Raw genomic sequence first — 25,568 nt, 5'->3', positions numbered from 1 at the left:
CTTCAATAAAATTCCCGAAGTGCTTAAATGTTAGAGGGCTGGGCCACTCCATGTTGTTCCGTGAGGCGTAACTATTAACATGTACTACAATGAAAAGAAACATTATTGACTATTGTTTGGAGCCTGGTCATTGAGGTGGGCTAAGGAGAGTTAGAGCTCTGCTACCCGACCCGACTCATACCCTGACTTTGAGAAGGGATTGCGTGACGATTAGCTTAGAAACCACGTGACGCAGCATGACAACGTGAATGCAATTGGTCCATAGTCTGCTGGGTGGGGTGTTATACGTTCCTCCATTCATTGCCCAATGGGATTCCTATCTCCTTTCTCTAATATCTCTGGCAGAGCTCCCCAAGCAAATAACTTGCTTGTATGGATACATAGAATCATAGCTGCCATGAGCAGAGTGCATGCATAGCGAGCTGCCTGCTCAGAGAGCAATCAAGTGACAGACATAGAGGAGCCGCTAATGGATTTACTAACAGGAAGTTGTTTCTGATTTCAGGTTTCGGGCAGGGTCGGGCCTTAAATTTGGCAGAAGCAATCGGGCTTGGGTAAGGTAGGACCTAAACGTTGCAGTAGGGCTCGGGCTTAAAATTCATGCTCGCGCAGGAGAGTAGTGGAAAAAGGGTCCATCTCATGGCTTTTGTGGCATTAGTGCCACTCACACATTTTACATTTACATTTTTGTAATTTATCCAAAGTGACTTACAGTTAGTGCATCCATCTTAAGATAGTTAGGTGAGACAACTTCATTTCACAGTCATAGTACATTTTTCCTCAATAAAAGTAACTATCAGAAAAGACAAGTGCGAGTGTTAGTTCATACAAGGCAAGGGTGTTAGATGTATTTACATTTTTTCTTCAAAGATACTTTTTGAAGAGATGGGGTTTCAGACATTTTCGGAAGATGGCCATGGACGCTGGTCTGACGATAAGGAGGCACAAGTGTCAAACGCGAACGTTGGTTTGCATATTCGTCTAGTAGCAGAAGTCTCTCTTCGCTAGCAGTTGCAATGAGCTCAAACTAACGTTGAACAAAACAATGTAAATAGCCAAGAAACACAGGACAAAGACAAAGTTTAGTAGACTTTCTGGTAAATTCGACCAACTTCTATGCCTGCGCGCTTATAAAAATGTATATTTTTAGCACATTACTTACAGTGGCGTTTAGGGTCCACCCTGAGATTGGAAGGTTGTGAGTTCCATTCCTGGCCGAGTCATACCAAAGACTGGAAAAATGGGACCTGATGGGTCTTTGCTTGGCACTCATCATTAAGGAGATAGATCGGGGGTAAAGCCCTGCGATAGACTAGTGTCCTGTCCAGGGGGTTGTACTTGTACATCAAGCTGCCTGATGCTACAGAAACAAGAGATAGGCTCCTACCCTATGAGCCGTTCCGTCTCGCACGCTACGAGAGCTTCAAGTTCCTCGGTGTCCACATCACTAAGGATCTTTCATGTTTCACAAAGAAAGTTGTGAAGAGGGCACGACAATGACTCTTCCCTCTCAGGAGGCTGAAAAGATTTGGCACAGGCCCTCAGATCCCCAAAAAGTTCTACAGCTGCACCATTGAGAGCATCTTGACTGGCTGCATCCCTGCTTGGTATGGCAACTGCTTGGCATCCAACCGCAAGGCGCTACAGAGGGTAGTGCATATGGCCCAGTACATCACTGGGGCCGAGCTCCCTGCCATCCAGGACCTCTACACCAGAGGAAGGCCCTAAAAATGTTTAAAGACTCCAGACACCCAAGTTATAAGCTGTTACCTCTGCTACCGCACGGCAAGCGATTTCGATGCAGAAAGTCCGGAACCAACAGGACCCTGAACAGCTTCTACTCCCAAGCCATAAGTCTGCTAAAACGTTTGTTAAATAGCTACCCGGACTATCTGCATTGACCCTATTTGCCCTAACTTTTATGACTCATCACATACGCTTCTGCTACTGTTGATTATCTATCCTGTTGCCTAGTCACTTTATTCCTAGTTATATGTATCTACCTAAATTACCTCATACCCCTGCACATCATTTCAGTACTGGTACCCTGAAAATATAGCCAAGTTATCGTTACTCATTGTGTATTTATTATAACTTTTATTATTACGTATTATTACTTTTCTATTATTTCTCTATTTCCTCTCTCTCTGTATTGTTGGGATGAATAACAATTTTTTTTATCAATAAAGTGCCACCAGTCACTAAAACAGGTGTTTCTTATTTTGTAAGGATCAGAATAGATATACCATTTAGTGTGAATTAGTTATACATTGTAAAACCATAACTTGTAACAATACATGCCATGATTTTGACTTTGATTATAACCTTACGATCTGAGATTGATACGTTTTGATACGATTTACACAAATGCAAGTGCCACATTGGAGCACTTTGGCAGTTAACGATAAAGAAAACCGAATTGCAGTGCGTCTGTTTGTTATGCTATGTGAATAACTGACAAAAATGTATGAAGAATGACAACAATATTTCATTGCAGTCTGGTTTCTTTATTTACTTTCAACAGTGTTTACTCAATAGATTGAAATAAGTTATAATCTCCAGTATCATCTCAAAATCTATTTCACAAAATTATGAAATATAGACTTTGTGATAGTGCTGAAGATTATACCATGGGCCATTGCGTCTCAGAGGCATAACACAGAAAGTAATACTAAGTATGTGTTTTGCCTCTGAGACACAGAAGCCCTGTATATAATCTTGGCATTCTGCAATGACTAGATGGCAGACAGGGTATAGGCCAAGATGGTTTTATTTTGTACATTTTATTTAATCTTTAATCTTTATTTAACTAGGCAAGTCAGTTAAGAACAAATTCTTATTTACAATGACGGCCTACCAAAGGTAAAAGGCCTCCTGCGGGGACGGGGGCTGGGATTAATAAAAAAAATAAAAAAATATAGGACAAAACACACATCATGACAAGCGAGACAACACAACACTATATAAAGAGACGTAAGACAACAACACAGCATGGCAGCAACACATGACAACACAGCATGGTAGCAACACAACATGACAACAACATGGTAGTAGCAACAGAACATGGCAGCAGCACAACATGGTAGCAGCACAAACATTATTGGTCCACTATGCAAACAGGCTGTTCTGGTCCTGCATCTTCTGGTGACCTATTGAAAACAGTACAACAATGATATAACAAATTAAGATGCATAATGTACTGTATGCCTTTTGTTTTGATGGCAAAACAAAGAAGTCTTCACACCTGTGGAATTCGTCACTTTCAGGGTCCAACTCCAGCTCCAAAAGACTGCAATATTATATGCCCACGGGGAGAAATGATGGTGCATGTAACTGTATAGCCTATTTAAAACAAGCTATTGTTTCACTCTCTTTTAAGCCTCATCAATAGTTAATTTCATATTTTTGTTGCACCACCGCCAGCCACTACACCCATATTTCCGATTATGAAAATAGCTAAAATATTTTGACAGCATAGCGCTACCGCCAGCACTAAGATCTCCCATTGCATTAGGTTTGTTAAAATATAGCCCGTTATCGGGTGTCATGGCAACCCCAAAAATTGGGAATGGGGAGAAAGAGATAGAGATAGATATAGAGTGAGCCTAGATGGAGAATTGATAAAAAAAATGTATTTATTTAACCCTTATTTAACTAGGCAAGTCAGTTAAGAACAAATTCTTATTTACAATGACGGCCTACCGGGAAACAGTGGGTTAACTGCCTTGTTCATGGGCAGAATGACAGATTTTTACCTTGTCAGCTCGGGGATTCAATCCAGCCATCTTTCGGTTAATGGCCCAACGCTCTAAACACTAGGCTTCCTGCCGCCCCAAACTAATGTACAATCTACCCTATAATCAATGAACTGAGCTGTCATGCTGTCATTCTCCTACGGCGGACCATGGTGGCACCCTGAGCCCAGAGAAGAAAGATCATGCCATAAAAGAGGCATGGCATGGGGGCCATGTCCAGTAGAACATGCAGAATACATAGTCATGCCTTGATTACACACACACACACACACACACACACACACACACACACACACACACACACACACACACACACACACACACACACACACACACACACACACACACACACACACACACACACACACACACACACACAACGCATTCCCTCTTTATCTATTGTCAGTTGACTATCCATTAGTTATTTATGTAAGTTTTACACACTTGGCATGCGGTCGATTTGTAATGATTTTTTTCCTGTGATGAATGGTGGTAATAACAGAGTGTCGTGAGGAGAATGCTGTTCAGTGTGCTCTGTAAGGCCTAATCAAGCCAGGGTGTTATATTGTGTGTGTGTGTGTGTGTGTAAGCACAATATATGAGTGTTGTGTTTTATGTTTTTTGTGTGTGGGTTAGTGTGTGCGGTACAGTGTGTTGTGCTGCTCTTTTTGTTGCTGAGAATTTTCCTGCAAGGTAGAAAATGCAAACTTGTAGAGTATTTGAATTTTAAAAAGGCTTCTAAAGTTTCTAATTTCCACTTGATTTGCCATAATTATAATCCACATAATAATTCACATTTCCTGTTGCGGCAGGACTATTTTCCTGCTTTAGCAAACTCAAATTAAGATCCTACATCTGTAGAAAAATGTATTTTGTTGTCCTGCTGCATTACTGTATGGTTATAGTTTCGTCCACCCACCTTTTTCAGGCAAGATAGACACACAGATAGACACTCTGGCATGTCTGCCAACAGAAATGAGAGAAATTCAGAACGAGAGACTGAGTATTTATCTGCATGTAAATCAGGGTCTATTTCCAGACCTGTCTTTTTTTCTATTCTCTTTTCTTTCTCTCTTTTACGTTGAACTGTATGGAGAGGAACCAGATTATAATCAGGTCAGATGTCGCCCTCAGATATTCTCTCTCCTTCATCTGGTTCTGTTTTTACTTCTAATTCTCTCTTTCCTCTTCTTTTTACTGGATAAATATGCCATCGCTGTGTGATTCTTGCCTTTTGTACACCTCCCCCCTCTCGCCTTTGTCCAAGTTTATTGTCCTTGGAGCTTGTCTGAAACGGGCAGGGAGGAAGGCTGAGACTGAGGCTGAAAGGTCAGGGTGAGACTGTAAGGCTGTGAGATGGGTCCTCAATAAGGGCTGAAGCAGACGATAGATAAATAAATAAAATAAATAAAAAAGTATACTGCTGTTTGTAGACAGGCAGGCAGGCAGGCAAACAAGGCATACACACACGCAAACACAAACTCTCACTCTCACTCTCTTCACACAGAGTCCTTGTTAGCCAATCCCACTTGAATTGAGCCTGGTCATCTGTCAGATGCTTATCAGTATTTGCTCTGTGGAAACTTCCAAATTCTACTTACACACGGTCTTTCCCCCCAAGCCCAGTGCGTTCTCTTGTTAGACTGGCAGACTAGAGTGGTGAGGATGTAGGAAGGTAGACAGTGTCTATGTCACAAATGGCACCCAAGTCCCTTTATAGTGCACTATTTTTTACCAGGGCCCATAGGGGACAGCCAGTATTTTCTTAGGGAGAGAGCCTTCCTGAACTCCCTCCTCCTGGAACTTGGAACAGAGCTACGGTGGAGACAATTGACTTAATCCACACTGATGAAGTGGTGAGGTCATCCAGTAAGGGAGTGAGTTGTAAGGCACTCTATTCCAAAACAGTGTGGCTGTACTGTTCCGATGAAGAGAGAGAGAGAAGACAAAGCCAAAACAATGTCTGACTGCATCACTGGAGTGTTGAGTTGTTGTTCTATCCCATATCCCATTTTATTGTGCTCTGCATATAATAATAATAATAAAAATACATTAAATTTTAAGTTCTTTTCATGAAATGACTTTTTTCATGACCCAAAGTCACTTTACATACACTAATAAAATGTTTTCTCTTCGTACATCAGCTGACATCTCAAAGTGCTGTACAGAAACCCAGACTAAAACCCCAAACAGCAAGCAATGCAGGTGTAGAAGCACGGTGGCTAGGAAAAACTCCCTAGAAAGGCCAAAACCTAGGAAGAAACCTAGAGAGGAACCAGGCTATGTGGGGTGGCCAGTCCTCTTCTGGCTGTGCCGGGTGGAGATTATAACAGAACATGGTCAAGATGTTGAAATGTTCATAAATAACCAGCATGGTCAAATAATAATAATCACAGGCAGAACAGTTGAAACTGGAGCAGCAGCATGGCCAGGTGGACTGGGGACAGCAAGGAGTCATCATGTCAGGTAGTCCTGAGGCATGGTCCTAGGGCTCAGGTCCTCCAAGAGAGAGAAAGAAAGAAAGAGAGAAAGAGAGAATTAGAGAGAGCATACTTAAATTCACACAGGACACCGGATAGGACAGGAGAAGTACTCCAAATATAACAAACTGACCCTAGCCCCCCACAACAAAAATTACTGCAGCATAAATCCTGGAGGCTGAGACAGGAGGGGTCAGGAGACACTGTGGCCCCATCCGATGACACCCCCGGACAGGGCCAAACAGGAAGGATATAACCCCACCCACTTTGCCAAAGCACAGCCCCCACACCACTAGAGGGATACTTCAACCACCAACTTACCATCCTGAGACAAGGCCGAGTATAGCCCACAAAGATCTCCGCCACGGCACAACCCAAGCGGGGGCGCCAACCCAGACAGGAAGATCACATCAGTGACTCAACAAACTCAAGTGACGCACCCCTCCCTAGGGACGGTATGAAAGAGCCCTAGTTAGCCAATTGACTCAGCCCCTGTAATAGGGTTAGAGGCAGAGAATCCCAGTGGAAAGAGGGGAACCGGCCAGGCAGAGACAGCCTAGAATTTGTGGATTTGGCTATTTCAGCCACACGGGTTGCTGACAGGTGCATACAATTGACCAGACAGCCATGCAATCACCATAGACAAACATTGGCAGTAGAATGGCCTTACTGAAGAGCTCAGTGACTTTCAACGTGGCACCGTCATAGGATGCCACCTTTCCAATAAGTCAGTTCGGCATATTTCTGCCCTGCTAGAGCTGCCCCGGTCAACTGTAAGTGTTGTTATAGTGAAGTGGAAACATCTAGGAGAAACAACAGCTCAGCCGCGAAGTTGTAGGCCACACAAGCTCACAGAACGGGACCGTTCTGTGAGCTTGTGCATAGCGCATAGTGTGTAAAAATTGTCTGTCCTCGGTTGCAACACTCACTACCGAGTTTCAAACTGCCTCTAGAAGCAACGTCAGCACAATAACTGTTCGTCGGGAGCTTCATGAAATGGGTTTCCATGGCTGAGCAGCTGCACACAAGCCTAAGATCACCATGTGCAATGCCTAGCATCGACTGGAGTGGTGTAAAGCTCGCCCCCATTGGAATCTGGAGCAATGGAAACGCATTCTCTGGAGTGATGAATCATGCTTCACCATCTGGAAGTCTGACGGACTAATCTGGGTTTGGCGGATGCCAGGAGAACGTGCCTGCCAACTGTAAAGTTTGGTGGAGGAGGAGTAATAGTCTGGGGCTGTTTTTCATGGTTCAGACTAGGCCCCTTAGTTCCAGTGAAGGGAAATCTTAATGCTACAACAAACCAAGACATTCTAGACGATTCTGTGCTTCCAACTTTGTGGCAACAGTTTGGGTAAGGTCCTTTTTCTGTTTCAGCATGACAATTCCCCAGTGCACAAAGCGAGGTCCATACAGAAATGGTTTGTTGAGCTCGGCATAGAAGAACTTGATTGGCTTACACAGAGCCCTGACCTCAACCCCATCGGACACCTTTGGGATGAATTGGAACGCCAACTGGGAGCCAGGCCTAATCTTACCAAATCACTGCCCGACTTCACTTGCTCTTGTGGCTGAATGGAAGCAAGTCAAATATCACATTTACATATTTATCCAGACCCTTGATTCAGTACTTTGTTGAATCACCTTTGGCAGCCTTATAGCCTCGAGCCTTTTTGGGTATGACGCTATAAGCTTGGCACACCTGTATATTTCATATACAGTGCCTTGCGAAAGTATTCGGCCCCCTTGAACTTTGCGACCTTTTGCCACATTTCAGGCTTCAAACATAAAGATATAAAACTGTATTTTTTTGTGAAGAATCAACAACAAGTGGGACACAATCATGAAGTGGAACGACATTTATTGGATATTTGAATCTTTTTTAACAAATCAAAAACTGAAAAATTGGGCGTGCAAAATTATTCAGCCCCTTTACTTTCAGTGCAGCAAACTCTCTCCAGAAGTTCAGTGAGGATCTCTGAATGATCCAATGTTGACCTAAATGACTAATGATGATAAATACAATCCACCTGTGTGTAATCAAGTCTCCGTATAAATGCACCTGCACTGTGATAGTCTCAGAGGTCTGTTAAAAGCGCAGAGAGCATCATGAAGAACAAGGCACCAGGCAGGTCCGAGATACTGTTGTGAAGAAGTTTAAAGCCGGATTTGGATACAAAAAGATTTCCCAAGCTTTAAACATCCCAAGGAGCACTGTGGAAGCGATAATATTGAAATAGAAGGAGTATCAGACCACTGCAAATCTACCAAGACCTGGCCGTCCCTCTAGACTTTCAGCTCCTACAAGGAGAAGACTGATCAGAGATGCAGCCAAGAGGCCCATGATCACTCTGGATGAACTGCAGAGATCTACAGCTGAGGTGGGAGACTCTGTCCATAGGACAACAATCAGTCGTATATTGCACAAATCTGGCCTTTATGGAAGAGTGGCAAGAAGAAAGCCATTTCTTAAAGATATCCATAAAAAGTGTCGTTTAAAGTTTGCCACAAGCCACCTGGGAGACACACCAAACATGTGGAAGAAGGTGCTCTGGTCAGATGAAACCAAAATTGAACTTTTTGGCAACAATGCAAAACGTTACGTTTGGCGTAAAAGCAACACAGCTGAACACACCATCCCCACTGTCAAACATGGTGGTGGCAGCATCATGGTTTGGGCCTGCTTTTCTTCAGCAGGGACAGGGAAGATGGTTAAAATTGATGGGAAGATGGGTGGAGCCAAATACAGGACCATTCTGGAAGAAAACCTGATGGAGTCTGCAAAAGACCTGAGACTGGGACGGAGATTTGTCTTCCAACAAGACAATGATCCAAAACATAAAGCAAAATCTACAATGGAATGGTTCAAAAATAAACATATCCAGGTGTTAGAATGGCCAAGTCAAAGTCCAGACCTGAATCCAATCGAGAATCTGTGGAAAGAACTGAAAACTGCTGTTCACAAATGCTCTCCATCCAAACTCACTGAGTTCAAGCTGTTTTGCAAGGAGGAATGGGAAAAAATGTCAGTCTCTCGATGTGCAAAACTGATAGAGACATACCCCAAGCGACTTACAGCTGTAATCGCAGCAAAAGGTGGCGCTACAAAGTATTAACTTAAGGGGGCTGAATAATTTTGCACGCCCAATTTTTCAGTTTTTGAAATGTTAAAAAAGTTTGAAATATCCAATAAATGTCGTTCCACTTCATGATTGTGTCCCACTTGTTGTTGATTCTTCACAAAAAAATACAGTTTTATATCTTTATGTTTGAAGCCTGAAATGTGGCAAAAGGTCACAAAGTTCAAGGGGGCCGAATACTTTCGCAAGGCACTGTAAATAATGAAATATACATCTGTCACAGAAAACATATGATTGCTGGGGAATGTGAAAGATATATGAATTTGAGGATGACATTTGGCCAAATACTATAATAGACAGCCAAAAGCCAACCCATTCCTAACAATATGTAAAGCATTATGGAAATGAGTTGGAAAAGCAGGACGCTTGAGACTATTTAATAATGAATCACAAATGCAGCCGAGCAATCTCACATTGTTCTGTTCTGCATCTATTTTCTCTTTAGGGTAAGAGGAGCCCCATAATTATTGTTCTTTGTTTAAACTGAGAGCTCTGCCTCGGGTCTATAATCTTCACATACCAGTGAGTAGTTGAGATTCTATCTGGTCTGTTTCTCTATGTTGCTGTGCCCAATAGGCCTGTGCATGCATGCAGTTGGACAGTATTCAAGCCAGAACTGGGTTCAAATACATGGGTATTTCATTATGTTATTTAAATACTTGCTTTCTGTGTATTTGAGTATTTTAAAATAATGTGGTCAAATCAGCTACTTCTATTTGAACTATTTACAATTATTTTCAAATAACTTCCTATAAATAGCCAAAACGATTTTCAAATACATTATTTCAAATACCCCTAGGACTAAACAGACCTGGGTTCAAATGCATGTATTATTTAAATATTTGTCTTTGAAAATACACTTGTTTGTGTATTTGTCACGCCCTGGTCTTAGTATTTTGTGTTTTCTTTATTATTTTTGATCAGGCCAGGGTGTGACATGGGTTATTTTATGTGGTGTGTTTTGTCTAGGGTTTTTTGTAGGTATGGGATTGTGGTTAGTGGGGTTGTCTAGAAAAGTCTATGGTTTCCAGGAGTGGCTCTCAATCAGAGGCAGGTGTTTATCGTTGTCTCTGCTTGGGAACCATATTTAGGCAGCCATATTCTCTGAGTGTTTTGTGGGGGATTGTTCCTGTCTCAGTGTTTGTTTGCACCAGATAAGGCTGTTTAGGTTTTCACGTTTTGTATTGTACATGTTTATATTTTATTAAACATGTATCGAAATAAAAACGCTGCATTTCTTCGACGGAAGAAAACCGCAAACTTTACAGATGTATTTCCAAATAGAATCCAATATTCAACTACTTACTTTAAAATGTCTTTGAAAGTAACCCATGTCTGATTCAAGCTTCTATCTGCACATGAATCCAATGTATTTATTTAAGGTGGAGTTTTCACTTGACCTCTAAACTCATGCAGTCTGCTGAGGAAAACAAATCATGCAACAGACTTGAACACATCTTGTGGGCTTTTGGGGTCACACACTTCACAGAGCTACCACACAGAAACTGTCTTGTACTTTTGTCGTGTACATGGTTGTGTTTTCATGGACCTCCTCCATATGTTAAAGGTCATTTTGATATCAATATCAAATCCTTTCTGGGTACAATTAAATACTTTACTTTATACCATTGCAGTGTTGAATACTCATACTGGCTTGAAGGGCATTCTAGAGCGTGCATTATTTCTCTATAACACACAGTATATCCGCACAGTAAAATTCAATGTCTATAGTTCATTCTTACTTGTTCTATGTTTGATCTGGTATTGAAAGCAAAAGTCAAATTGAAAACGTTATTGGCATTGTCAAATTCAATTTTCATAATGGCAAACTAGGACTGTTGGTTTGGTTAGATAAACTAGCAAGTATGTTTGTTAATAAGGCAACTATTATAGCTATCTAGTAAACTTGCTAGCTACTTCAGTGGATGTTGAACACAATTCTAATGGAAAATAAACACATTTCTACCAGCAAATGTGTTAAATTATAGCCATGGTATAAAAAGGATAATTCACTTTGGGCTCTATGCCTGGGAAAACTGAAAACTAGCTGTTATTGGCAGAGAAGTTTGGAACTCTTTGTTGTTGGTCTATTAACCAATTTACCGCATGGTGATGTCACCATGGAAAAAAGAAACTCCCGCACATGCAAACCTGCTGATTAGAAGATGTATGTAGATAGTATTTTCAACCAGGAAATATCAGGAAATCACTGATAAAATTTTCTCACATATTTACAATGTTAGTTTCATCAGCTGTTGTACAATATGATACACAGTTGAAGTCTAAAGTTTACATACACTTAGACTGGAGTCATTAAAACTCATTTTTCAACCACTCCACATATTTCATGTTAACAAACTATAGTTTTGGCATGTCAGTTAGATGACACAAGTCATATTTCCAACAATTGTTTACAGATTATTTCACTTATAATTCACTGTATCACAATTCCAGTGGTCAGAATTTTACATACACTAAGAAGACTGCCTTTAAACAGCTTGGAAAATTTCAGAAAATGATGTCATGGCTTGAGAAGCTTCTGAGGCTAATTGACATCATTGTGTAAATTGAAGGTGTACCTGTGGATGTATTTCAAGGCCTACCTTCAAACTCAGTGCCTCTTTACTTGACATCATGGGAAAATCCAAAGATTTTGATGGTTCAACCTTGGGACAAATTTCCAAATTCATGAAGGTACCACGTTCATCTGTACAAACAATAGTACACAAGAATAAACACCATGGGACCCCGCAGCCGTCATCCCGCTCAGGAAGGAGACGCATTCTGTCTCCTAGAGATGAACGTACTTTGGTACAAAAAGTGCAAATCAATCCCAGAACAACAGCAAAGGACCGTGTGAAGATGCTGGAAGAAACAAGTACAAAAGTATCTTTATCCACAGTAAAATCCACTATATCGACATAACCTGAAAGGCCACTCAGCAAGGAAGAAGCCACTGCTCCAAAACCGCCCTAAAAAATCCAGACTACGGATTGCAACTGCACATGAGCACAAAGATTGTAGTATTTGGAGAAATGTCCTTTGGTCTGATGAAACAAAACAAACAACTGTTTGGCCATAATGACCATCGTTATGTTTGGAGGAAAAAGGGAGGCTTGCAAGCCGAAGAACACCATCCCAAACGTGAAGCACGGGGTGGCAGCATCATGTTGTGGCAGTGCTTTGCTGCAGGAGGGACTGGTGCACTTCACAAAATAGATGGCATCATGAGGAATTGAAAATTACGTGGATATATTGAAGCAACATCTCAGGACATCAGTCAGGAAGTTAAAGCTTGGTCGCAAATGGGTCTTCCAAATGGACAATGACCCCAAGCATACTTCCAAAGTTGTGGCAAAATGGCTCAAGGACAACAAAGTCAAGGTATTGGAGTGGCCATCACAAAGCCCTGACCTCATTCCTATAGAACATTTGTGGGCAGAACTGAAAAAGCATGTGCGAGCAAGGAGGCCTACAAACATGACTCAGTTACACCAGCTCTGTTGGGAGGAATGGGCCAAAATTCACCCAACTTATTGTGGAAAGCTTGTGGAAGGCTACCCAAAACATTTGACCCAAGTTAAACAATTGCAGGTCAGGCTACCAAACACTCAATTAGTATATATAAACTTCTGACCCACTGGGAATGTGATGAAAGAAATAAAAGCTGCAATAAATCATTCTCTCTACTATTATTCTGGCATTTCACATTCTTAAAATAAAGTGGTGATCCTTACTGACCTAAAACAGGGAATTTTTACTTGGATTAAATGTCAGGAATTGTGAAAAACTGAGTTTAAATGTATTTGGCTAAGGTGTATGTAAACTTCCGACTTCAACTGTAAAACACAGGAAAATCACATTTCTGACTGCACTGGGCCTTCAAAGCAGTTTTAATGGCTGAACATGAGCTATTCCACAATACAGTTGATTGCTACAGTACAGTTCCACTATAATTATGCATTACATAATGCATAGTGTATGAGTGTGTCTGTGAAACTGGGGCACAGTATTCACACACTCTCACCCCCACTGTTCTTTATCATCATGCCCTTATACATCCTTATCATCATATCCTTATGAATCTTTCAGATTCTTATAAATACTTCAAAAATCCCCTTTTGATCAATTCCATCGATGTGCACTCCGGGGGGGGCAATTCAGGGCATATCAATGATAACAGGAAAATAACATATTTAAGATGCTATGAAAGAGGATGAACTAAGGACAGTAGTTGGGGCTACAGTAATCAATTAATTTGATGTGCCTACTGACTTGTGGATAGTGTATTTTTTAACTAGGCAAGTCAGTTATGAGCAAATTCTTGTTTACAATGACAGCCTAGGAACAGTGGGTTAATTGCCTTGTTCAGGAGCAGAACGACAGATTTTTACCTAGTCAGCTCAGGGATGCGATCTTGCAACCTTCCGGTTACTGACCCAACGCTCGAACCACTAGGCTACCTGCCGCCCCAATAATAAATGTATTGGACATCATATTTTGAGGAGATTTATTGTTAAATTAATACACTGCGTGCACAATTATTAGGCAAGTGAGTATTCTGTTCTTATCATTATTTCTATTCACATTTTCAAACTCCAAACCATATAAACTTGAATGCTTATTGGATTTAATCATTTTCAGGTGATATGTATTTGTGTAATGAGGAAGGGTGTGGCAAAAGTTAATACACCCTATATCAAGGTGTCCATAATTATTAGGCAGCCTCATTACCTCAGGTAAAATGGGCCACAAAAGAGTTTTAACTGACACTGAAAAGCCCAAAATGTAAAATGCCTTTCAGAAGGATGCAACACTCTTTAAATAGCTAAATTATTGAGGCGTGACCACCGGACAGTCAAACGTTTTGTTGCCAATAGTCAATTGGGGCGCAAAAAACACATGGGGAAGGCGCAAATTAACTGCAAAAGACTTTAGAAGAATTAAACGTCAAACTACCAGGATCCCATTATCCTCCAGTGCCACCATATTCCAGAACTGCAACCTACCTGGAGTGTTCAGAAGTACAAGGTGTCAAGTGCTCAGAGACATGGCCATGGTCAAGAAGACTGAAACAAGACGAACACTGAATAAGATTCACAAGTTGAAGCGTCAAGATTGGGCAAAGAAATACCTGAAGACAGATTTTTTCAAAGGTTTTATGGACAGATGAAATGAAAGTGACTCTTGATGGACCAAATGGAAGGGCCCGTGGCTGGATCAGTAATGGACACAGGGCACCACTTTGAGTCAGGCGCCAGCAAGACGAAGGAGGGTTACTGGTATGGGCCGCTATCATTGAGGATGAGGTAGTTGGACCTTTTCGGGTTGAAGATGGACTGAGACTCAACTCTCAAACCTACTGCCAGTTTCTGGAAGATTCTTTCGTCAAGCAGTGTTACAGGAAGAAGTCCTCAGCATTCTAGAAGGCCATGATCTTTATGCAGGACAATGCTCCATCACATGCATCCAAGTACTCCACTGCTTGACTAGCCAGCAAGGGCCTCAAAGATGCTTGAATACTGCCCTGGCCCCCTTCCTCACCTGACTTAAATCCTATTGAGAACTTGTGGGCCCTTCTCAAACGTGAGATTTACAGTGAGGGAAGACAATACACCTCTTTGAACAGCATTTGGGAGGCTGTGGTTGCTGCTTCAGCGAAAGTTGATCGTGAACAGATCAAGAAACTGACAGACTCCCTGGATGGAAGGCTCATGGCAGTTATTGAAAATAAGGGTGGCTATATTGGTCACTGAATATTTTTGAAAGGCCAAAAATGCTAAATAATTGTCATTTTGTATTACTTATTTGTTACACTTACTCTAAAAATTTTAATTATTTTTGTAATTTAGTTGCCTAATAATTCTGCACACTAATAGTTGCCTAATAATTGTGCACACTTATATATTTCCCTGAGAAACACAAAACTCACTTGTCCTTTGTTAAACATTCAGGTTTGAGGTTCAATAACATTTTGGATTGACAGAGAGCATTGTTTAATAATAAAAGGAATCCTAAAGAATACAATTTGCCTAATAATTGTGCACGCAGTGTATAGTACCAAGTATTTTTTTTTGTATTATTATTGTATTATTATTATTTTATTTTAATAATTTAAGGGGTAGATCAGCTTTAATATTGCAGATTGTGGCTTCTATCAATGTAATTGTCTGTGTCATTTTCAATATATATTATTTGGTAAATATACTGAACAAAAATATAAATGCAACATGCAACAATTTTACTTAGTTACAGTTTTTAGAAGGAAATCAGTCAATTTAAATAAATTAATCAGGCCTTAATCTATGGACATCGCATGAAATCAGGGGCGCAGCTATGGATGGTCTGTGGTTGTGAGGCCGGTTGGATGTACTGCCAAATACTCTAAACTACGTTGGATCCGGCTTATGGTAGATAAATTAACATTCAATTCTATGATAAAAGCTCTGTTGGACATTCTTGCAGTCAGCATGCCAATTGCACGCTCCCTCAAAACTTCAGACATCTGAGGCATCGTGTTGTGTGTCAAATCTACACATTTTAGAGTGGCCTTTTATTGTCCCCAGCACAAGGTGCACCTGTTTAATGTTCATGCTGTTTAATCAGCGTCTTGATATGCCACACATTTCAGGTGGATAGATTATCTTGGCAAAGGATAAATGTTCACTAACAGGGATGTAAACAAATTTGTGGACAAAATTTGAGAGAAATACACTTTTTGTGCGTATGGAACATTTCTGGGATCTTATATTTCAGCTCATAAAAAATGGGACCAACACTTTACATGTTGAGTTTATATTTTTGTTCAGTATATATATTTTTTATATATATTTTCCTTCTTTATTAATTTCTCCTAAGCCTATCATCCCTCCCCTAATTGGAGTAAACTAATGGACAACAATACTAAGGCTTCCATTTCCAGTTTATACCTACTATTTACATTTTATGGACACAGTATATTTTACATTAGATATTTCGTCCGATTTGCAGTAGCTATTACAGCGAAAACATGCCATGCGATCGTTTGAGGATGGTGCACCACATCAAAATATTTTTCCACCGGCACAGGTTTCATACATTCACAAATTACGATTAAATATTCACTTACTTTTTGAAAATCTTCCTCTGGTTTGTCATCCAAAGGGTCCCAGCTATAACATGTAGTGTCGTTTTGTTAGATAAAATCAGTCTTTATATCCCAAATAGTTGGCACCATCGATTTGAGTAATCCACTCGTTCAACATGCAGAGAAAGGAATCCAAAAATCTACCCCTAAACTTTGTTTCAACAAGTCAAAATATGTTACTATTTACTCAATCAAACTATAATATTTTGTTCGGAAAGATGTATGTTCAATAGGAAAGCGATTTTAGCAGGTGCGTAAATGTCTTCATGGTGCGGGCAAACACGAATTTCCAAGACTGTGTCCCTCTACTAAAACGGATATTTCTTATTTGTTTTTGAAGTTACAAGCCTGAAACCTTGAACATAGTCTGTTGACACCCTGTGGAAGCCACAGGAATTGCATCCAGGGAGCAAATGTTTTCTTTCTCTTGCAATTCTAAGAGGATGGTCCCTCAAAATAATTTATTCTGGTTGGTTTTCTTTGGATGTTCTGCTATCATATCTATTGTGTTATATTCTCCTACATTACATTTTTTTCTACCAACTTCAAAGTGTTTTCTTACCAATTATATGCATATATAAATGAGCTACTGGCAGTTTACTTTGGGCACGTCATTCAGACAGGAAGTGGAGAAAAAGGGGGCCTAGCCCTAAGAATTTAAAGATAAATGTTTTTCTAAGAGTATTATTATATTATTGATTGATTGATTATGACTTTTCAAATCACCCAGCAGTGCTATTTACAGAGTTAGCTCCAGGTAAATGTTGTAATTCTTCAACCTGTGACCAAAAACAATCTACGTATGTGCAGTACCAAAACAAGTAATCTAATGATTCTTTCTCGCCGCAGCAAAATACGCAGAGCTGGGATGGTTGTCTCCCCTATATATATATAACATTCTATTGGTTGCAAGAATTTTGTATAATCATTTAAATTGAAAAACTCTAAGTTTTGATTCCGGCGTTGTTTTGTGCATCAGTTCATAAAAAATGTGCCATGGAATCGGTACATCAAAAATATCTTCCCAACTATTTTACAATCTGTATGGCACAGCTGTCATTTTTTTGGTCCTTAAATGAAACTGGTATACTTAAGCAATAAGGCACGAGAGGGTGTGGTATATGGCCAATATACCACGGCTAAGGGCTGTTCTTAGGCACGACGCATCACAGAGTGCCTGGACACAGCCCTTAGCCATGGTATATTGGCCATTTACCACAAATTCCTGAGGTGCCTAATTGCTATTATAAACTGGTTACCAACGTAATTAGAGCAGTAAAAATGAATGTTTTGCCGTACCGTGGTATACCCAGCTCTGATATACCACGACTGTCAGCCAATTAGCATTCAGGGCTCGAACCACCCAGTTTATAATTGTGTATTTATCACATTTGTTTTTAACCAATTTTGGTCTTTAATGCAGGGCTGACAGACAAGTTCCTTACCTTCTCCACCTTCAACTTGCCTCTTCCATTTTTGCGGTAATGCTTTAATTAATGTCGTGGAAATTTCCTCTATTTACCAAATCATGGGAGCAAACCACACACACAAGTCAGAGTTCATCTTCAATTATATAAGCTCTATAGCATTTTGACTTTCAACAGTTCAGTATCTCTAATGAAAAGTTGAGAGTTCCCACACAATGGCAAAATGGGATCCTTTATAGCATAGATCACACATAGTCAGACAGCATAGACATAATTCATCGTTCAGCTTTGTCTCCTTTCCCAAACCCCAGAACCATAAACCAATCCTCCATATCAACAGGCATATATCAAATTGTCATTTAGATACAACCAACTCTAAATACAAACTCACGGAGAGGAGAGTGAGGCTATAGGTTAAGATAAAAGGGAGCATGAGAATGATTCCAGACACTGCCATCTCCGATGGGAAAACTAGGGAGTGAACTGGCACACACACAGTGGAGCAAAAGATATGTTTACACATGATGATACTTTGACCTCTCCCCTCTCAGCGGCCCATGCAACTTAGTCTTGACATAGAACAGATACTGCAACCCTGCCACAGTATTATACAAAAATAACATTCTTGATGAGAAGTAACTTACACACATTTGATGAATATAAAAACATCTTACATATGTTACCAACAAATTCTGAATCTTCCCTAACATTAGTTAGTTTTGAATAGAGCAGACATTTCTAAATATTTTTGTTAGCTGCATGTGTGACAACTCCACCAGTCCTATTTATGATATAACCTATTATGGCTGCAATCCCGATATCGGGATCGATATGACAACTACCAGCGAAAATAGAGGGTGCCAAATTCAAACCACAGAAATCTCATAATTACAATTCCTAAAACATACATGTGTCTTATATCATTTTAAAGCTATTCTCATTGTTAATCCCACCAAAGTGTCCGATTTCAAATAGGCTTTTCAGCGAAAGCACTACAAACGATTATGTTAGGTCTCCACCAAACCACAATAAGCACAGCCATTTTCCAGCAAAATATAGCATTCACAAAAACCAGAAATAAAGATAAAATTAATCACTAACCTAGACTTATCTTCATCAGGTGACACTCATAGCATGTTTTGTTTGATCAAGTTCATATTTATTTCAGAAAATCTGAGTTTACATTGGCGCGTTAGATTCACTAGTTCCAAAAACATCAAGTGATTTTCCACATTGTTTCAACAGAAATACTCATCATAAATGTAGATGATAATACAAGTTATACACATGGAATTATAGATATACCTCTCCTTAATGCAACTGCTGTGTCAGATTTTTTTTAAAGTTTCCCGAAAAAGCAACCCATGCAATAATCTGAGTTGGCTTTGGTTAGCGCGTTTGGTAAACAATTCCAAATGTCCACTATAACGTGACGAAATGTCCAAAAGTTCCGTAACAGTCAGTAGAAACATGTCAAACGATGTCCTGAATCAATCTTTAGAATGTTGTTTACATATATCTTGAATAACGTTCCAACCGGAGAATTGGAATGACTTCAGATGAGCGATGGAACGCAGGTCCTTCATCTGTGAACGTGCCTGGTGAAAGCATGGTCCACTCATGGCTGTGGAGACTATTTCCTGTGTCAATTGACCTCCCTTCACAGACAAAGTTCTATTGACTGCTGACATCTAGTGGAAGACGTAGGAAGTGAAAACTCATAAATTTCTCACTGTAATCTCAATGAGACCTTGGTTGAAAATCTGCCACCTCCAGAAAAAAAAACAGGAAGTGGAATTTCTCAGCTTTTTGCCTGCTAGTTCTGTTATACTCACAGACATAATTCAAACAGTTTTAGAAACTTCAGAGTGTTTTCCATCCAATACTAATAATAATATGCAAATATTAACAACTATGACTGAGGAGCAGGCCTTTGATATGGGCACCTTTCATCCAAACTACTCAATACTGCCCCTGCAGCCATAAAAAGATAATTTACAAAGGTTATACCGTAAAATAATATATAATATACACTGCTCAAAAAAATAAAGGGAACACTAAAATAACACATCCTAGATCTGAATGAATGAAATATTCTTATTAAATACTTTTTTCTTTATATAGTTGAATGTGCTGACAACAAAATCACACAAAAATTATCAATGGAAATCAAATTTATCAACCCATGGAGGTCTGGATTTGGAGTCACACTCAAAATTAAAGTGGAAAACCAAACTACAAGCTGATCCAACTTTGATGTAATGTCCTTAAAACAAGTCAAAATTAGGCTCAGTAGTGTGTGTGGCCTCCACGTGCCTGTATGACCTCCCCACAATGCCTGGGCATGCTCCTGATGAGGTGGCGGATGGTCTCCTGAGGGATCTCCTCCCAGACCTGGACTAAAGCATCCGCCAACTCCTGGACAGTCTGTGGTGCAACAGACTTGGTGGATGGAGCGAGACAGGATGTCCCAGATGTGCTCAATTGGATTCAGGTCTGGGGAACGGGCGGGCCAGTCCATAGCGTCAATGCCTTCCTCTTGCAGGAACTGCTGACACACTCCAGCCACATGAGGTCTAGCATTATGCGTATGGTCTCACAAGGGGTCTGAGGATCTCATCTCGGTACCTAATGGCAGTCAGGTTACCTCTGGCGAGCACATGGAGAGCTGTGCGGCCACCCAAAGAAATGCCACCCCACACCATGACTGACCCACCGCCAAACCGGTCATGCTGGAGGATGTTGCAGGCAGCAGAACGTTCTCCATGGCGTCTCCAGACTCTGTCACATGTGCTCAGTGTGAACCTGCTTTCATCTGTGAAGAGCACAGGGCGCCAGTGGCGAATTTGCCAATCTTGGTGTTCTCTGGCAAATGCCAAACGTCCTGCACGGTGTTGGGCTGTAAGCACAACCCCCACCTGTGGACGTCGTTCCCTCATAACACCCTCATGGAGTCTGTTTCTGACCGTTTGAGCAGACACATGCACATTTGTGGCCTGTTGGAGGTCATTTTGCAGGGCTCTGGCAGTGCTCCTCCTGCTCCTCCTTGCACAAAGGCGGAGGTAGCGGTCCTGCTGCTGGGTTGTTGCCCTCCTACGGCCTCCTCCACGTCTCCTGATGTACTGGCCTGTCTCCTGGTAGCGCCTCCATGCTCTGGACACTACGCTGACAGACACAGCAAACCTTCTTGCCACAGCTCGCATTGATGTGCCCTCCTGGATGAGCTGCACTACCTGAGCCACTTGTGTGGGTTGTAGACTCCGTCTCATGCTACCACTAGAGTGAAAGCACCGCCAGCATTCAAAAGTGACCAAAACATCAGCCAGCAAGCATAGGAACTGAGAAGTGGTCTGTGGTCACCACCTGCAGAACCACTCCTTTATTGGGGGTGTCTTACTAATTGGCTATAATTTCCACCTGTTATCTATTCCATTTGCACAACAGCATGTGAAATTTATTGTCAATCAGTGTTGCTTTCTTAGTGGACAGTTTGATTTCACAGAAGTGTGATTGACTTGGAGTTACATTGTGTTGTTTAAGTGTTCCCTTTATTTTTTTGAGCAGTGTATTTGAGTTTAACCAAAATATTTGTTGTAATATTTGTTCTTTTTTTCTGGTCGATTAAACTGAAATAGCAACCAACTTTCTATGGCTTCTTTTAAAAATAACAATATTTTGGAAATGATTTCATTTTCAAATAACCTAAAGTGAGAGGTTATAATAAGAATAAAGGGGAAAAGGCCGTTCTTGAACACGGGGTGAGCCATTCTTACTAATCTGGTAGAGAACCCGTTTGAATTTAAGTATATTTTTTTATTTTTTTAATCATTTCTGCCCTCCGAATTCATATTCCTTATATAAATAGGCCCGTTTCCTTTTGTCTGGCTTAACGTTCTAAATAAAATGGCATATATTTTCTTCATATAATTTTAAAAAGTAATTAGGTGTAGGCAGGGCCATAAGTCATTAGGTGTGGGCAGGGCCATAAGCAAATAGGTAAACTGGAAAATGCCTAAAGAGTTAATCAGTGTGATTTTTCACAAATAGACGGGTATTTTCCTTTCCATGTTACAGAGTTAGCTCCAGGTAAATGTTGTAATTCTTCAACCTGTGACCAAAAATAAGAGCTTACCTGTTTTGCTAACTTTCTATTCAAATGTATTGTAATGAGAATTTCTTTCTGCCAGGATATGAATATCTAGCATGTCCACTTCACCGTCAGATCATTTTATTGGTAAACTACACAGTAATATAAAAGTTGTATTTGTTAGCAACTTTTTTACATATCATTTTTCAGACAGGGCGCCTTTCTTTCGCTGGGCGGGCCGTTTGGGAAATTTTGAGCAGTATTAGAGTATACCCACTTCTCCAGGCACCACTCCAACACTGTGTGCAAGGTGTGATGTGCTTTAGCCTCTAAAAGTCAAAGCCGTTGTGGGGGTACTAAGCTAACATATGGAATTGTTTTAAGATGGTCATACCATGGATCATTTAGCTACTTGATTTTACATTTTACATTTAGAAACTGACAGAATATTGAATTTGGCCTATACTAACACATTCATAAGTGGCAAAAAAATAAATCATAAGGAATAAGGTTTTAAAGTGTCTGTCCTATATCTAGGTGATATGAGAACACTTAAATATTTTTCCTTCTTTGGACACATATTTACCCCCTTATTCTTGCTGGCACAAAACTACCTCCATACTTCTAATAGTTTGTATGGGTTACCTTCTGATTAGTCTCGTGACACTTGTGGGGGTCGTAGAGCAAAAAACCTGATATCTCTATCTTAAACTGGCAGATTATGCTATTATATTACTTAGACTGACACACAGGTGTGTCAATACACTCTTAGGCTATGATACAGACAAGTTTTGGCATGATTGCCAAAATCAACCTACACTTCTTCTGACAGGGAATTGTCTAGGAGGTGGACAACTGGGCAAATTAAATAACCTTTTGTTTATCAATCATGTTCTTTTATATCTGAAATGATTATGGTTTCAGTGAATGTCATATCAGAGAGCACACAATGTTTCCATTTGTCACTTTTTGCTTTAAGGTCAGTAACCTGTCAAGCCTGCCAGAAGTTTGAGACGGTGAAGACTGGCGCAGGAGTTGAAGCCCATCAAAGTTGTTTCACCATGGCACATGATCAGTAAGTGTCCCAATTCAAATTTTGCACTGATAAGTTGTTTTGTAATGGTTACTTTATTTGACCACAGCAGAGTTCAAGGAGGTATGTGAGTGTGTGTTTCAGTATCCTTACAAATATGAAAATATGCATACTGTATGACACAGATATAGGTAAGAATAAAGTCATCTTCTCTCTAACACTTTAAATGTTAGGGATGGACCTCATCGGACCCTTCACGAAATCCAGGAATGGCAACAGCTGGTGTCTGACAGAGACCAATCACTGGGTGGAGGCAATACCCATTAAGGTCAGTAAAGGAAGTGTTAAACTCTAAATTACCTTCTGTAACCCATTAAAATGCGTGCTTGGAACCAAAAAATGATTTTTGTTTTGTATGATGCCCATCAAGGACAAGACTGGCGAGGCCACTTCCAAGGCGATAGCGGACATCTTCAACACCCACGGTTCTCCTGAGGTCATATTAAATGACCGAAGTCATGAACGCTGGAACAATGTACTGATGTTATAGGTTATATTCTGTCACCAATGGTTTGTTTAATTTATTTTTACAGAAACCCAGCCTAAAACCCCAAACAGCAAGCAATGCAGGTGTAGAAGCACGGTGGCTAGGAAAAACTCCCTAGAAAGGCTAAAACCTAGGAAGAAACCTAGAGAGGAACCAGGCTATGAGGGGTGGCCAGTCCTCTTCTGGCTGTGACGAGTGGAGATTATAACAGAACATGGCCAAGATCTTCAAATGTTCATAAATGACCAGCAGGGTCAAATAATAATAATGACAGTAGTTGTCGAGGGTGCACCTCAGAAGTAAATGTCAGTTGGCTTTTCATGGCCGATCATTGAGAGTATCTCTACCGCTCCTGATGTCTCTAGAGAGTTGAAAACAGCAGGTCTGGGACAGGTAGCACGTCCGGTGAACAGGTCAGTGTTCCATAGCCGCAGGCAGAAGAGTTGAAACTGGAGCAGCAGCACGGCCAGGTGGACTGGGGACAGCAAGAAGTCATCATGTCAGGTAGTCCTAATACATGGTCCTAGGGCTCAGGTCCTCCGAGAGAGAGAAAGGAACAAAGAGAGAATGAGAGAATTAGAGAGAGCATACTTAAATTCACACAGAACACCGGATAAGACAGGAGAAATACTCCAGATATAACAGACTGACCCTAGCCCCCGACACAAACTACTGCAGCATAAATACTGGAGGCTGAGACAGGAAGGGTCAGGAGACACTTTGGCCCCATCCGATGATACCCCCGGAAAGGGCCAAACAGGCAGGCTATACCCCCACCCACTTTGCCAAAGCACAGCCCCCACACGACTAGAGGGATACCTTCAACCACCAACTTACCATCCTGAGACAAGGCCGAGTATAGACCACAAAGATCTCCGCCACGGCACAACCCAAGGAGGGGGGCGCCAAACCAGACAGGAAGACCACTCAAGTGATGCACCCCTCATAGGGACGGCATGGAAGAGCACCAGTAAGCCAGTGACTCAGCCCTGTAATAGGGTTAGAGGCAGAGAATCCCAGTAGAGAGAGGGGAACCGGCCAGGCAGAGACAGCAAGGGCGGTTCGTTGCTCCAGCGCCTTTCCGTTCACCTTCACACTCCCGGGCCAGACTACACTCAATCATAGGACCTACTGAAGTAGGTCCTATGGTCCTACTGGAGTCTTCAGTAAAGACTTAAAGGTTGAGACAATGTCTGCGTCTCTCACATGGGTAGGCAGACCATTCCATAAAAATTGAGCTCTATAGGAGAAAGCCCTGCCTCCAGCTGTTTGCGTAGAAATTCTAGGGACAATTAGGAGGCCTGCGTCTTGTGACCGTAGCGTACATGTAGGTATGTACGGCAAGACCAAATCGGAAAGATAGGTAGGAGCAATCCCATGTAATGCTTTGTAGGTTAGCAGTAAAACCTTGAAATCAGCCCTTGCCTTAACAGGAAGCCAGTGTAGGGAGGCTAGCACTGGAGTAAAATGATAATTTATTTTGGTTCTAGTCAGGTTTCTAGCAGCCGTATTTAGCACTAACTGTAGTTTATTTAATGCTTTATAGCCGGAAAGTAGAGCATTGCAGTAGTCTAACCTAGAAGTAACAAAAGCATGGATACATTTTTCTGCATCATTTTTTAACAGAAAATGTTCTGTTTTTGCAATGTTACGTAGATGGAAAAAAGCTGTCCTTGAAACAGTGTTGATATGTTCGTCAAAGGAGAGTTCAGGGTCCAGAGTAACGCCGAGGTCCTTCACAGTTTTATTTGAGACAACTGTACAACCATCAAGATTAATTGTCAGATTCAACAGGAGATCTCTTTGTGTCTTGGGGCCTAGAACAAGCATCTCTGTTTTTTCCGAGTTTAAAAGTAGAAATTTTGCAGCCATCCACTTCCTTATGTTCTCCAATGCTAAAGGGTGGAGATCCCTCAGATGCTAATAACTATCGTCCTATCTCCAAACTCACTATCCTGGCCAAATGAATC

This window comes from Oncorhynchus mykiss, chromosome Y (assembly GCF_013265735.2).
Source record: "Oncorhynchus mykiss isolate Arlee chromosome Y, USDA_OmykA_1.1, whole genome shotgun sequence".
NCBI lineage: Eukaryota > Metazoa > Chordata > Actinopteri > Salmoniformes > Salmonidae > Oncorhynchus > Oncorhynchus mykiss.
The sequence above is the reverse complement of the archived record's forward strand: the minus strand, read 5'-3'. Positions refer to the sequence as shown.